This window comes from Heliangelus exortis, chromosome 9 (assembly GCF_036169615.1).
Source record: "Heliangelus exortis chromosome 9, bHelExo1.hap1, whole genome shotgun sequence".
NCBI lineage: Eukaryota > Metazoa > Chordata > Aves > Apodiformes > Trochilidae > Heliangelus > Heliangelus exortis.
Window position 1 is genome coordinate 14228889 of NC_092430.1, and position 16203 is coordinate 14245091.

The 16203-nt window shown below is 44.9% G+C and overlaps 1 long non-coding RNA gene across 1 annotated transcript; it reads right to left on the bottom strand.

The window, feature by feature from the left end:
- Window positions 1-998: 998 nt before the first annotated feature.
- Window positions 999-4267, bottom strand: LOC139799500 (uncharacterized). The gene is made up of 4 exons (XR_011727310.1): window positions 3950-4267; window positions 2590-2885; window positions 2194-2300; window positions 999-1554 (listed from the first exon to the last, which is right to left on the bottom strand). It is a non-coding gene; the product is annotated as an uncharacterized lncRNA (long non-coding RNA).
- Between the last annotated feature and the right edge of the window lie 11936 nt (window positions 4268-16203).

The window sequence follows — 16203 nt, forward strand, 5'->3', positions numbered from 1 at the left end:
CAGCATCTGAAGGATTTTGCCACCAGTAGCTCTACATTTAACACTCATTACATAGGAGCCGGGTGCCTGATTTCATCCCAGAACCTTCATCTCATTAGTGATTTATTACATAGCCAATGGGATCACGGTGCTGTTGGATGAATAAGCAGTGTGAAAGCATCCCTCCAAGTCCAAGATGTTTTGTGTGCATGTGTCTGCATTGCCAGGAGATCAAACATTTTTACAGGCCTGTACACCCAAAATTACAAATGCTTTCTTGAAAGCCGGCTAAGTATTTTTCTGAATCTGACCACTGGCAGTGATACCTCTGTCATTATACAGAGTGCACGTTTTCTAGTCCTTGGATTTTAGAACACCACCACTTCTGCTCTTGAGATATATGTTTCCGTGGTGCTTTAGTCAAGGATCCGAACTGTCTCAAAACTCTCTGGATCTCCCCAGGGCTGAGAGCTACTCTTACCTCTAGCATACATTAACAACACCTTTGACAATGTGATTTGCTCCACAGACAAGCAGATCTTTAGGGAGGGTTCAGGCAGATGAATAGTCACTCAAGGCTTGGCTGCCTACCAGTCTTAGCCAGGCCCCTGGGGGATTTGGGAACAAAGCTGAAAATATAACAACAACAACAAAAAAGTTTTCCTAAGGGGCCTTCCTACACAGCTCAAGTAAGGCTGGGGTCATCATCACATTTTCTCACATTTTCTCCTACTTCCTCCACATAGTGTGTTTGCAGAAGCAGAGAAGAGTTCACTTCAAGGAGAAACATGTGGACAACACCACAGAAAGGACTAGTGAAGAGGAACACAAGGAGAAACACCTCGATGGAGGACAACCCATGGACAGATACAAACAGGCACTAGAGGGACAGAGACACAGACCTCCCCGCCCCCCACCCCTCCCAAAAGGCTCTCCTAGCTTCCCACTGCCTCTCCTGACCCCTGGCAATTTGGAGATGCATGGATTGTGGAGGCAGCAGAAGACCCTTTGCTATGCTGTCAGTACTGTCCCTCTCCATGCAACTGCCTTGGCACTGTAGAGGCACAGAGGGTGCACACAAACTTCCAGAACTGTGCTTAGGCTGGCAGGCAAAGCCTGGCTGCCCTGGGCATGACAGAGGTCAAGCTGGCTGGGTCTGTACCTCTATTTACAGATAGCATCATCTCTCAGAGCACTGACACAGGTCTATGCAACACACAGATTGTAAAAACACACTTCACTCTTCCACCATGATAATTTCAAGGCAGAGAGCAAGACTGAAAACCAAGCATTTTAACTTAAAAATGTAAAAAGATTTTGGGATTTTTGTTGGCAATGTGAGTGTCCAACCTCTGCCCCCTGCCCACGTTGCAGGCACGTAGTTATGAAATATTACATGTTTTCCTGTAGTCCAGAGTGGAGTTCCCTTGGAGACTGGTGGTGAGTGGGGACCTGATCCAGCAAATCCTTCACATCCACCAGCTGAACAGCTGTTCAGGTTAGGTCTCATTTATATGCAAAGCACCCTGGCCATCAGTAAGGATCTCTAATGATACAAATCAGTCTCCTGTCATCCTAGCAATGAAAGTCAAGGGAGCAGTTACTTGCTTGGTTCTAGCACATTTCAGCAAAAGTGCTATTTAGTAAAAGAAAGGGGATTTTTACAGTAGAGCATGGCCCACCACACTCAGTCACTTTCCAGCTGAGATCACAGCTAAATCGCTTATCTTTACATTTTCATACAAATCTAATTATCCTTGAACAGCTAATTGTTTTGTAAGTGTCACTTGGAAGCTATCCATTTCCAGAACAAGTAAAGAAATCGCATTATAAAACTGTCTGGTTTGGCTATGAGTCACTTTAGCACATAGGATGGATATTTGGCACTCTACACTTTTTCAGATTAACTCACATATTTATTTTGGAAGGAAAAATGGATGGCTTTAATTCCTTCCCATCAGAATTCCTCATATTTGCTTAGCTTATTGAAACTTTTTAATAGACCTTGCTGTATGTGAATATGTTATGTAGTGACTGCTGCTGAAGGAGACATTCACATCTCTTTTGATGTATAGAAAAAGCTGAAAAAATATCTATAAGAGTGTTTGATACTCTGTTAAGAGAGTCAGTAGACCCTACAGACTATGCCACCTGCCATGAAGAAAGATTTCATCCCTCTGGATGCGGCCATGGAAACATAAAGAGAGGACTTACATTCAGTGTTTCCTGGATGAAGCATGTGTTTCTTTTCCAAAGAGAAATTCTCATATGTTGCAATTAAATCTCTTAAAGACCAGTTCAGAGCCAGGCTGGGAACACCCCTGAGAAGGAAAAAAGGGTTTTGGTCTTCAGAAAACAAGTCAATTTTCCAAGGACAGGAGTCAGTAATAAAATTCTTTAAAACTATAATCAAATCATCATTTCCATGTTACCACAAAATGTTTTCCCTTATACAAAACAGGTATTTCCTCAGCTGTTAAATCAGTCTCATGAGAAAAGAGTTATACACCCTTGCAAAATGATATAATTTTCTATGTATTCTCCCCAGCATATCACCACATACACAAGCTAAATTAAAAAAAAACCAAACAACAATCAAGTTTAGCTCACCATCAGTTAACTGTACAGTTTGTTAATATCTTTAGAGTGCTATCAAGAACAAACAGGTAATTTTCTTCTAGGTGGGCCAGATGTAAAAGTCACATCCAGGAGCTGAAACCAAGAGCTCTAATTTTTAGTTTTGCATTTTGCTGACCATGACCCTGCAAGGTGATGGGACTGGAAGACAAAGAAGCAACAAAAGTCCTGGGTGTCTCTAAAGTTCCATTGGAGATCCAAAACACAGAACATGTCTTTTTACTTTTTCCATCATGCTATATCTTCTTGGCCAAGTCACTTCTCCAAGCCTGCAAAATGTGGTATTAAATAGTGAATGGTCAGTGAAGAAATTGCAGAGCAATATAAGCAAATGGCATATCATTACAAGAAGGGCTTGTATCAAAACCTAACATTTTTGTAAATGTAGGCAATAGGATCTATTCAGTGACCTAAGCAAGGACTTGAAAACTATAGGAAAACAGATGTACTTTATGCAGGAAGGATCCTTTGGTGTAAAAAGACTCTGCCTCTGCAAGGGGCTATGTGCCCTCCACTCCTGTCAACTGAAATAAGGGCTGTGGGTGCTCCTACCTCACTAGATTGAAGCCTAAAATTGTCAATTAGGAAAACAAATGTAGGTACTAGACATCTTTTTGTGAGTGTCAGTTCAGCAATCACTTTATTACAGGCAATTTTAGTATTGAATGTAGTGCAATTTCAGTAATTTAGCAAAGTACAATGATGGATTAAAGTGCCTGGTGATAGACGTTTATTTCACCTCCTGAAACACAATTATTATGCACTTTACTCAATAATAGTGTCTTGTTCCAACTAAAATACACGTTGTGTAATTCTTTAAGCTGTAGAATCATAGCAATTAGAGAGGGAAATGGCTGATTAGGTCACAGATTCCAGCCTCTTGCCAGCCCATGATTGTTCCCTGCCCTGTTTCGACTAGAGTTTCACCCAAACTTATTGCATTTACATGTTTCAGTGATGGTAATATCAATCAAAAAAGCAAATAAGAAAAAAAAAATGGAGGCTTTCACCACAAATGAAAGATTCAGCCTTCTGCTACAGAAAATCCTGCATATTCAAAGGAGGAAGGGTCTGAGGAGTTTTCACCTGCTTCTAATGGTAGATAGCTGAAAGACTTTCAGCCAGGATGTTCTTCCACAACCTTTTTCCACAGGAGTGATTTTGCTAAAAAAATTTCCCAGTTTCCCTTCTAAATGAAAAGTTGTACTTTTCAGTCTAAAATTCTTCTTGCTACTTTTTGCCAAATGACAGCTCAATATTTAGCATTTTTCAAAACAGAAATGAAAATTAAGCCTAACAGAAATTTTACTCAAGAAAAGCCACAGTTCCTGACCTGTACTGGCAGAGGAGCTGCTGAGATGTGGTTTCAACTTCTCCTTCTAGGGAGCTCAGCTGTCCAAGCTGTCTCATTGCTCTAGAGACCGGGGCCCTCTTTGCTCTCAGAGGCTGGGTGCTCCTTGCCACATTCCAGAGCAGGGAAACACAGCAGGCACCCAGATTCTGGAATTTTATTACATGTATAGATATATCTGCTTGCATTTCCCATGGAGACTGCACTTGTGGTGATGGCTTTGTGCCTTCTCCAGGTTTACCCTTGGCTAGCATCCTTGGGAGCAGGTGCAACCTATGGAAACAGCACATTTTAAACAAATACAAGGGAATTTATTGAGAAAGCAAAATAGCAAGCCATAAAAATCTGCACTCATCCAAACACTGAAAAGACAGAGCAGCAGGGAGCTGCCCATGCAGTCAACAGCACAGTGGTGTGACCATCCCTGACAAGGGCTGCCCGGCTGCAGAGAGGCCAGTGAGGCATTGCCCAGCATCACAAGTCCCAGCAGTGTGCTCAGGGTTTACCATGAAGCCAGCACTGACAGAGGATGTGATGTTCAGCCATAGAATATGACAAGCTCTCCCACCATGGATAAGCTCAATTAATGAGTTAGAAAAGAAAGAAATGAGTGATTCTTCTGGGCAACTGAACCAAACAAGCAAAGCCACAGTATATATCATCCATCTGTAGACCAGTCCTCACTCCATTGTCCAGTTTAGGAAGCAGCTTATTACAAGCTATTGGAATCAACAGATGACTCCCAGTGTAAAATACTCTTTTGTGCAATCTGGTACTAAGCTCAACCCTAGGATACACTTTTCACCTGTGTCTCACCAGGTCCCTGAGTCTTTCTACCTGATTATCCTCCAGTAGGGCTATCCTGTAACTGAACTGCACACAGAAACACAAGTACAAAGTTGCACTGGCACAACTGACCCAAAATTAAGCACCAAATTACTCCTGTTGAATTTCAGAGGTTCTGGCCACAGTGAAAAAAACCCAGCTGCAACTGTCGGGTGTCATTCAGCTCTAGCCAGGAAATCACAACATTTACTCTGTAGGGCTGTGCCTGTGTCTTGTCAGATGCATGGCCTTTCACAGCACAGGAACAGGCTCTGTTCTCAGCTCTACCACAGACTTCCCACATCTGTCTGGAAAAAAGTCACTGAGCAGCACATCCGAAAAAATGTTACACACTCAGCTCCAGACATTTGATCTAACACCTGGCCTGGCTTTCAGAGGCACTGGACACTGCAAACACTGTTGACTTCGACTGGGGCACTTCTAAAATCCAGACCCAATGGGTAACAAGGATGGAGGGAACATCTGCTTCTTGACTGCACTACACAGGCTTTACACTAAGGTACCTTTTCAATGGAGCTGTATACAAGTCAAACCAGTTAAACCAGTGAACAGTTGCTCTTTGTTCTGCACACATGCCAGAACATTAAAAACTCTCACAGTTTGGCACCAAAAAGCTAGTGAGCGCTTTTGGAAACAGGACCCATAAACCCTTTTACTTCAGTTTTCCCATGTGTAAACAGGGGATGCCAATTCCCGCCTGCTATGAAGGACTCCCAGGCATTTGCAAAGCACCAAGGACATCTCAGAGATGACATAAAAGCAGCTTACAATATTTCCTGCTTCATCTGTTTATAAAAAGTTAGTAAGGTACTGGCTGGACACAAGCAATGCTTGCTATGCCAAGAACAAAATTAGATGCTGTTGCACATGCTATAAAACAAATTACTGTTGACCATGTTGAGTACAGTGGCTGCTTTTTGACATGTCATCTGGTGCATTATATTCTGTCTTAGACAAGAAGTGTGTGGAAATAGTTGAGCACCAAAGATAACTTTAATAGAAGAGAAATATTGAATTTCAAAACTGTTTCCCTGCCTTGCCAGACTTCTCTGCATATAACTCTCCCTGTAGAAGTTTTGAGGAGGATTACCTTGTGACAGTACTTGCTTTTGACAGGTGCCTGGTTGGAGCAGCATACCTGCATTGCATGCAGTTCTACACACAGCATGCTGCTTTACAAAATCGGTCTGTAAGAAATGACCACAGGACCTCATGCTCCAGCTGATCTCAGTGGTCTGTATGTGTCCTCTCAGCTAAGTAGGCAGAAACATGCTCTTTATTCACCAGTCCTGACACCACAATTTTGCTGCCACCCAAGAAGCCGTTTCTTCCACTACAAAAGTGAGAATGGGTCATGTGAGAATGGGTTTGATGGGTCATGTCTGCTGCCAGGGGGAGAAGAATGATCTCGGAGCTCCTCCTGCAAAGGGGGCAATAGCAGGCAGTAAGGATGAGGCAAACAACTGTGCCTGTCACTGCCTCCTTGGGGGCAAGACAGGCAGCACATGTACCCGACTACCCCACACCACCAAGTCTGCTGGGACATGCCATGGGATCACTCCTCTTGGGGGGATTTCAAATTAGCAAAACAAAGTGAAATGTCAAATAAAATAGAGTAAGAAAAGAAAAGGGGCATCTTGTGTTCTTCTGGAGTCCTTCACTTCCAGAAGTCTCTGATGCCTTAGAAGAGTGGTGACATTTCTGAAAGCAAACTTTTTTGATAAATGATGCAGTTATTTATTTTGAAGCAAGCCAAGATTTGTCACGTTGCCGTTTTCAAAGTAACACAGCATCTAACAAAGAGAATCATAGACAATTTACTGCATGACACTCCATTCATCTCAGAGGAAGACAGACCTTGTTTTACCCTCTCAGGATTTGAACCTGTAATTCCACTGAACCGTGGGCTTTGAAAGCTGAAGCCCAGCAGTTTTCTCCCTGAAGATAAGAGTAGTTTTTTTGCTCCCCATGAATCACCACAGCCCTGCAGGCTGCTGTGGAATATGAACTCCCCACTAGACATGAAACATCAGCATCTTTACATCCCATCAGCAAAAGATGACCAACACAACTGTGCAGCCATCCATGACACCATCCGGTGCTCCCAGGTTGGATGCTGAGGATGGGGGAATGGAAACACACTGTCTTCTCAGTGCTGCATACTTGCAAGCTGCTCCATTGCTCATGTCCACCTCAGCTTTCCTTGAAGCACCTGGCAGGCAAACAGAGGGTTTTTCCTCACCTACAAAAAGCCAGCTTTGCACCATGCTAGCTGTGCTAGGGTATGCTTTCAGGGTATGATTCACCAGGAGCAATATGTGGGCATCCAGAAACAGCTGTAGGGATCACCAGCGCTATCACAGATTTGCATGATTTTAAACAGAAGATGACAAACTTGGAGCTAATCTGGGAGCCCTACTTAGCCTATGTACCCTATGTATCATGCCCCCTCTGGAAACATGACCCTATGACATGAGGGTGTGATGTAACAGCCAGGCATTGCACCAGTGAGGACCTAAGAGAAAAGCCTCAGGGCTGCACTATCATCTTGTGCATAAAATTGCCCAACAGATCCTGTGATGATCTGAAGGTGGAAGGACCTCACTTTTGTTTGCTGCTCTGCTGGATATCACACCCATGAACAATAAGCCCATGCTGACGTGAACCATGCTGGGAAGAAGTGACCCTGAGCTGGGCTGTGTGCAGGCATCCCAATGCTGGGAGGGAAGGCTGGCCCTGGAAACCCAGCAACTCCCTCAGCCACTGGCAGTGCTGAATTATAGCAGCCATCTGAGACTAGAAAAGGCACTTTGGGGTTTCTGAAGAGAGAAGCATGCAGTTGTTGACAGCATTTTCCCCAAGTGTTACCCAAATACGCAACAAGCCGTAACAGGCTGGTCATAAATATATCCTGTCAAATGCCCCCTGGAAGAGTGTCTTCTGACACCCTGAAGGGCAGACCTCCCGCCCTGGAGAGGAGAGAGGGAGGAGGCTGAGGTGGGTAACCAGACACTCCTCTGTCTCTCCCCTCTACCCTGTTCCAAGCAGCCTGCCACGGGCACGTCTTTGGAGTTTGGACATGCTGGGGGGATGGCCACTGGCCAGACAGGCTGTGGGAGCCGAACTCTCTGCCTGAGAGAAGGCCACAGGCCACAGGGAAGGAGAAACTGTCTGCTGCCCTGAGTACTGAAGCCCCTTGCTTTTTTCCAGCTGGTTGGCCAGAAGCTTGGCCACACCACCCATCCTGTGGTCCACAGGCCCCCTCTGTAGGCCCAGAGGCAGAAAACCCATTTTCCATCCCCCAGAGAGCCTGCAGGTTGTTTTAAAGATCACAGGTTTACAACAAACAGCCTAGGCAGGTTGTATCATGCTTTACTCTGCAAGAAGAGGAGGGTGTTGCAGCTACCTTGCAGCACAGCATGGGCAATTAGGACATGGGTGCATCTCTGCCAAGAGACTGGGCAGCCAGCAGGTAGCAACACATCTGTGTGAGGCTGATCCTGCTTAGCTCAAATCCTCTCTGGTGAGGTCTCCCATCCTACATGGATGCTGTCACACTGGCAAAGTGTGGCTGTGGGGGATCTGCAAAGCAGCTCTGAGAAAGACTTATCTTTCCCACCAACTGCCAAGTCTAAGTAAAACATTTCCTGATGTTCTGGTGTGGAGAGATTCTCCTTCCCATTTTGGCAGTCAGAAGCACTGAAAATGCCAAAGAAACACAAGTAGCTCCAAGGAGATTTTCAGCCGGAAGAGAAATGGCAAGGTCCTAGGGTGGGGAGGGAGGATTCAGTCCAAGAAGGGCTCCCAGATCAGCTCCTTGTGCTCAAGGGAAGAGCACTCAAACCAGACCTATACTGCAAAACTCTATAAGAGACAAACTAGCTCTGCTTCAGCACAGAGACATAGAGACAGCAGTGTACCCAAGCACACAACCTGCTAGGCAGGTGCCAGAAGTATCACTCCTCCTCTGCTTCCCAACATCAGCACATCAGCATCACTCCTTGTGGGTGAGCAAGAGCAGGGTGAATGTCTTCATCTACCAACCTCAGGTCAAGAATGAACTGCTGTGAGATACCTGTGCCTGCCCTGCCCCAGGCCCCCCAGCACTGCTGCCCACAGCAGAGCCAAACCAGGGCATGCTTGTTCCTGACAGGGCTTCAGCAGCAGGAAGAATTAGCAGGGAAACTTCTGTGGCCTTGGCTCTTAATGAGATACATTTCCAAAAAAGCCCAGGGTCTCACTGAAGTTTCCAAGCAGAAAGGGATCATCTGAGGGCTCTGAAAGGAAAGAAGAGGCACTTCATTAGAACTACACAGGAGCAGATCTCTGCAAGAAGGGAGAGTGGAGAGTTGAGCCCAGGCCATACACATGGCTGGGCAGTGCTTTGCTCCATCTGTGGTACAGACATTGGAGTTTGCTGGATTGCAGGTTAAAGGAATACACAGTCATGAATATTCTTCTATAAGGAAGTGAGATGCTACTTAAAGGTCACCCTGGAACCGGTCCCTCTGTGATTTCCTAGGAGTAAAATAGGATTTGCGACTACAGTAATTAAAGAAAAAATACTAGAATTGCTGTTTAGGCTGCACGCAGCCTGGGAACTGGTTTCAGGGGCTTTGCAGGGACATTTCGTGCCACTTCCAAGGACTTGTTAAAAAATACTTCATACCAGCAGAGTTCTGTGGTATTTTTTTTGCATCTAGTCCTGCAGGCTACCATGGGGAAATTCACTAGCAGGATTTCTGTAGGGCTCTGAGTCACACAGGAACTTTTATTACTGCTTTTAAATATTTGACTGCCTTTTGGCTGCTGGCAGAAAAGTTATTAAATGTTTTACCAGACGTGGCCAGAAACTCTTTATAAAAACATCTTGGCCTGGCATAAAGCATATGTCTCTACTTATCTCCATAGCATGTGCTCAAAGCTTTCACATGTCCCCTGGCAGTGGAAGAAACTTGGGACCTTCATGTTTTTAGGCTGTGGATAAACAGAACATTCAATGTGCTATGCTTGTGTGAGTAAATCTTCTGGTATGCAAATAGACCAGCTGCAATAAGCAAGATATATCAGATTTGCAGGACTGAAGAGGCTGGGGCTCCAGTACAGAGTTTAGGTTGTGGTTCATATGGTGCTATGATCCTGGCAGGATCCATCTACTCAGCATTCAACCCTTACTCAAGGGATTAAATTGAGGAGCTCTCACTCTTGCAAGTAGTCCTGGTAATATCATTAGGTTGGGGGACATTTACAGTACTGAGTGACATATTGCTTCTTCGCTCAAAGCCCTTTCACTTCGGTCATTGTGTTTTTCTCCCTTCATCTTTCTCACACAAATTAAGATGAAACAAAGAAAAAGCATCCCACAAACCAGAGCAGAGATGAACTCTGTCCCAGCACCGCATGGAAGAAAGCAAGAATAAAAGTCACTGCCTGTTTCTGCTTTCACTAAAGTGGTAAATCAGGATGTTCTGCTGAAGGGGCTGTTCATCTGGAGTACTTGTGCCTGTATTTTGTTGCTTTACTCCCTGGTTATTTTGACATGTAATATAGTGATCAAAAGCAGTGGACTAGCACTACAAGCCCCTGATGCTTACCTGCTGTGCTTCAGGAAAATAACAAATACAGCTTCAACTTCTCTGCATCCCTCAGCAGGCATCCTGGAGTTGAACGCACCTGTGGCGGTGACAAACACAAGTGGGTTTATCCTGATAAACACAGGAGAGAGAGGATCTGCACGCTGGGGGCAGAGCAGGCTAGAAGTAGCCCCATTTCTACTGCATGGAGTGGGAGTATGTGCAGATTGCCCCCCCCCCCTTTGTAGGACTTACCTCTAAAACAACAGACTTTGGTACTGTCAGCCAAAGATCTCAGCAGCTGAGATTTGCTGGAGATTTTACGCTGAAGAAGCCAGTCTGCTGTGGGCTCCTTCCAATTCTGGCATCAGTGCTGGAGTGAAGCAGCTTGAAGCTAGCTCAGGGCTGTCCCTGCAGGCTTTGCTGTAGGCAAATCTCATGTGTTACACAGCCGTCAGTGAGGCTGAATTTGGGTGTAATGCAGGGGAGGTTCAGTCCCAGGCTCTGATCTGCACCATTGATTAATCTCAAATTCCTACATTCCAGTGGCTTCTGCTTGAGTGCAGATGGCAGGATCGGGCCCCACTGGGATGGATGTATAGAATGACCTTTGAGGATTCAAAAAGGCTCACAGGTGCCTTCCTGGGTGCCAGCTCACCCTGCTCCCCACCATGCCTGTGCACTGTGCTGACACACACCTTCACCGCCAGCATCCAAACTATCACTCTTGGCACTGGTGTGGTACCACCAACACCCACGCAAGCCCAGTGTGACCGAGCCACCATCCCTATCACATCCATCTACCAAAACCCGAGGAGTAGGGTGGGTCTGGTGTGCAGGCTGCTTCCTCCCACAGGTGTCCAAAAGTGCCCTGAGCAGCTCTGCACACCTCAGAGAGCCAGGCAGGGCAGAGCCCGGTATTAGCAAGGGCCGCTGGTGCCCTCTGTTGTCACAAAAAAATATAGGAGCTGCTGAAAGCACCCGTGGGACATGTCACCCAAGACAGGGTGCAGGGCACCCACCTCTTTGGGCTGCAGGTGTTGGGACAGGGCTGAGCCTGGAAGCTTGGAGGGAACAGGCAGGGCTGACTGCAGTAAGAGCTCAATAGGTTCAGCTTTGGTTGCCACTGACACTCACTGAGAGCAAGAAGAGCTGCTTCTCCCTACACTTCTCTGTCTCCTAAGGGATCTGCTGCATCAGCCAGGGGATCTTGGAGCCTCCCAGGATATTGTTTCTGCCACCCTAAATAGTTACAGGAATGCACTTGGAACAGTTCATAGAAATCACATCCAGGTTTCCCAAATAAATAGCACACATGCAAAAGAATCACTTTTTCCTTAAAAAAAGAGTTCAGCATTGTGGTGAGTGATGGCTGATGTCTCCATACATGGACTGGCACTGAGTAATCTCTGCTGAGAACAGGTCTCAGCTCCTACTGCCCAGATCAACAAAAAGCTGCCAATGCACACATAATTTTCCAATGCAAAGTAACAGCTTGTTCCAGTACCAGATGCTCTGAGCATTTCCCTGGGCTGGGCCCAGGATCAGACCAAGTACTTGCAAGACTCTAAGTGCTGCTAGAAGAGAACATCATCCATAGTCCTGGTGCTTCTCTGTACCCTCCCACCTTCACCTTGAAAGCCAGGACACCAGCAACAGGGGACAGGCACTTTCCTGGGCTGGCTATAGGATTTCAGAGTGCCTTCCTGGTCACCCACATCTCAGTGTACTTGTTTACCACTGACTGAAGCTGGTGCCACCATCTGCTGGTGAAGGCTGCAGTAGAGAGAGGACTGGCAAGCAAATTAGGTTTGAGTCAGGTTGATAAGACCAAGACAGAGTTCAGCTACACAAAAAGCAGAGCTTCTTTTTGACAAAGGTACTGAAATCTCCAAGATGGTGCTACAAGGGAGAGAACATTATCAAAAAACCTCATCCCAAATATGTGGCTTGTGAGTTTCCTCTGGTGAACCAGAGGGCCAGTGAACCACAGTTGGGACTCTGCAATCTGTGGACCCAAAAGACACATCTGATAATCCAGCTTACAGCACAACTCTTCCCCATCTTCTTGGAGGGCCTCATGCCTCACATTGGCCTCCAGGTAACACCAGAGCCTGTCATTTCAACACAAGGTGTTGGGGTCCATGAAGCTGAGTTGCAGCCTTCAACTCCATTCTCAAATATTGGTGGAGAGCTTGCATTCCCCACTCACCTACTAACAAGGGTCCCAACCTGCTGAGCAGACATCAGTGTCTTGAAGAGTCCTCAGGCTCAGATGCATTTCAAGGCTTGCAGACAGTATGATACAGCCATCACCCTAAACATTTAACATATGAAAACAGGGTCTTAATTGGAGTAGACAGATTCGGCTCTGTTCAGAGCAGAATAAACATCAGTAAATTTCCACCTCCACAGCAATGGTCATCTGTATTTGTGCATATCACAAGGCAGCACTACTTAATTATTATTTTGATATTAATTTGTTTAGTAACTATTACAAAAACTCTCCTTATAGTCCATAAAAGTTTATGTAATTAAGTCTAAAAATTAAGTGTTCTTGGAGAGGAAAGAAAAAATGCTACTTGATCAACACAGAATACATTTTACTCTTTGTGGGTTATCTTTGGATAGGCAATTTCTCCGTACTTGTTATTAAAAGAAGATGTAGCAATTTCAACCTCTGATTGCTTGCTAACTTTTTGTTAATAATGCTGCTCAGGAGTTTCAGATGTAACAATTGGGTGCTGTATTTTTGCAGTTTGGGAATGGCATTAATGGAATACAGGAAATTTCTACTACAAATTGGATTGCTGACTTCAAATCCCACAAATGTTCCTGCATCCAAAGACCTAATCTTGAATATTTGTGGGAATGACAGGCTAAGAAAAGACAGACATAGCTGGAGCAACTCATCATGCCCTAAGAATGGATATCAATCACATACTGGTCAGTGCTGGGTGCCTTGAGCACATATGACCCTTCCTAGAAGTCAGAAGCTTATCTAAGATGGCGACCGGACTCAAGTTTTTCACCCAAGCTGTCTTACATTCTGCATCATTGCTCAAGCATTCAGTCCTACAGCAGAAATACAAGGTAATGTAGTAATCTGGCCTGTTCTTTGGGTCCTCACCAGAATAACTGAGAGCAGACCTTAAATTTGTCATTTCAGGTGCTGGACTGGATCCCAGCCCTGCAAGGTGCTCCTTGCAGACAGAGCCTCTCTGGTGCACTGTTTGCTTGTGGTGGAGGGAAGAGCACCTGGCCTGCCTTAGGAACTCCAACATCAGCACAGACTATTTTATTCAACAATCCCAATTCCTTTTCCTGAATTTTCCTGAATTTCTGGAAAGATTCTGGCACAGCTCCAGGCTTTTCTCTCTTAAGTGTAGCCTACACATGGAAATAAAAACATTTAGACAGGGATTGGCCATGCTAATTGGCTGAACAACTCCAGCAGTGCTGAGACACTCAAGGAGCAGAAGGAGATATGGAGCTTCACACCTTTGCCTGGAAGCACAAATCCAGCCTGTTTCCTGTGCCAGCTCTCTTTGTTTGTGTGTTGTTTCCCCCACATGGCTCTGTCATCCCGTATCGTCCCCTGCGGGGCTGCGGGCAGGGACTGCCTGAGCTCCCAGGCCAGAGAGAGCTGCACATATGCAGAGAGGTGTAGGAAGGACTGATTGCATGGCAAACCCCGTGTAGGAGGAGCTGGTAGTCACCAAGCAGAATTCTTTCACCTTTCAGGCTGCTCTCCTTGTGAATGGGACAGTCAGGTCATTGCTAAACATATATTTTTAGGATGATGCTCTTGGAAACTGTATTTTTCAAAAAAAATTTAATGTTATCAGGAATATTTATCGTGTGCTTCCATTAAAGAGGTATGCTAAATATAGCCTTTGGCCACTGCAGTTTATTCTCATTGACCCCTTACTTCTAGAAAGCAGTATTTATTTTTGTGGGCTTTTAGATTCACAGGTTAAACACCAAGTAGAGCCAGATACCTCCCCCCCATTGCAGGTAGCGAAAAGCATGGAATTTTTGGCATTTTAATCACCCCATAAAGATCAATGGATGATTTTATGCTTTTTTGTGGAGAAAGATAGGACTAGGAAAAAAAAAATCACATATATTGATTTCCAGGCATCAGTGAAATGAATGATAGGGTGAAATGTCCTACGTAAGTTCTTTGCAGGTCTTGTAAAAGCTGCCTGCCAAGGAAATGTAGCTGTGCATGTAGGTTGTGATTATGCTAAAGAGGCACTAAATTAGTACATTACATGCCCCATTTAGCACTACTGTGCAAAATCTGAGAGTGCTAATACATTTTGTTTCTAGGGTCAAGAATCATTAAAGAATGGATTCATGGTCATTCATTAGCCAGGAAATTAAAATTTGACAGTTGCTTTTCAGTTCTGATTTTTCTTAAATGGCAGTATCATATTAGAAGGCGCTTTTTTTTTTCCCCAAAAAAACTTCCGTGGTGAGTATCATCCCTTAGCACAGCACCATGAAGTCATCTACCTAGATTTACTTTGTAAGAGTGCTGTAGGGCCTTAAGGATTATTTACAAGGGCTGAAAATGTTGCTATGTGGTACTGAGAGTGGTTTCTTGCTTAGCTGTATGGTTGTAAACGACCTGGGCTTGCAGTTGTAACTCTGCTTCTCTCTAGGTTTGGGTAACAAAGGAATCATACATTGTGCAAGCAGAAACAGGGCTATGCAGTCCTGAGTGGGACACCAGTCCCAGGAGAGCAAGAGGAAGTTATGCACGTGTATTTAGAGACAATGAACTCTTTCACTAAAACAAAAAGAACAAGAGAACCAACAGCCCTCTCAACTCCCAGCAGGGCTCCAGGCAGAAGGAGTCCTGCTTGCCACTGAGGAAGGCATGATGTAACATGGGGCTCAGGGAAAGTCCTTGCTAAACCCGACAAAATTCCTGGGATTAGGGCCTCCATTCTGTAAAAGCCTCTGCACGTGAGAAGCCTCCCCGAGCTCAATGGTACAACTCACATGAATGCCATGCCACAGACACAAGTGTTTGCCAAACTGCTATCCAGCTGACAAAACGAAGTCCAAGGGAGAGATTAGCTGGCGCTCAGGATGGCTTTGTTCCCCACTCTGGGTCAGCAGCCACTGCAAATACATAAAGTGAGAAATTCCCCTTTTCTGTTTTCCAGTTTGCTCCTACTAAATTTTTGTCAACAATAAGAAGGGTCTTGCTTGCCCCACACAAGAGCCATCCTATTGAGAGCCATGTTTTACATCTCCACAGCATTGTTCTTCCTGACATGTCTCAAAGCACATTGTACACTACAGCCAACATTTGAGCATCCAAACTGTCCTATGGGGCTAACCCTGGTTTCCTGTGTGAATACAGCTATTTACATGATGAAGAACTTAGTCCTTTCTCTGTAAGAAAAGCAGCACTGAAATGGCAGTTTTGCATGGGAGAAAATCTTAAGAAGGGAGGGAAAAAAATTGGACACTCAGAAAAAAATTAAAAAAGAGAAAACCCAGAAGCCTGAATCCTTCTATTGATCTGAGCCCATGAACTGCCTTTGATTAATAATCTCCGCATCAATACCACAACTGTAATACTCAAATATGTTACACTAAAAATGCCAACATCCAGTTGGATTGATCTGGTCATTTGTCCTACAAGAAACACTAGGCCCCAGTCAGAAGAATAGTGATATGACTGCATTGCTAATTAGGAAAGTTATTTTACATTCCACTCAACACAAAACGCTGTCCCTCCCAGGCAGGCTAGCAAGTAATCCTCCAAACTTACAAAGAACATCTGAAAACTGATGT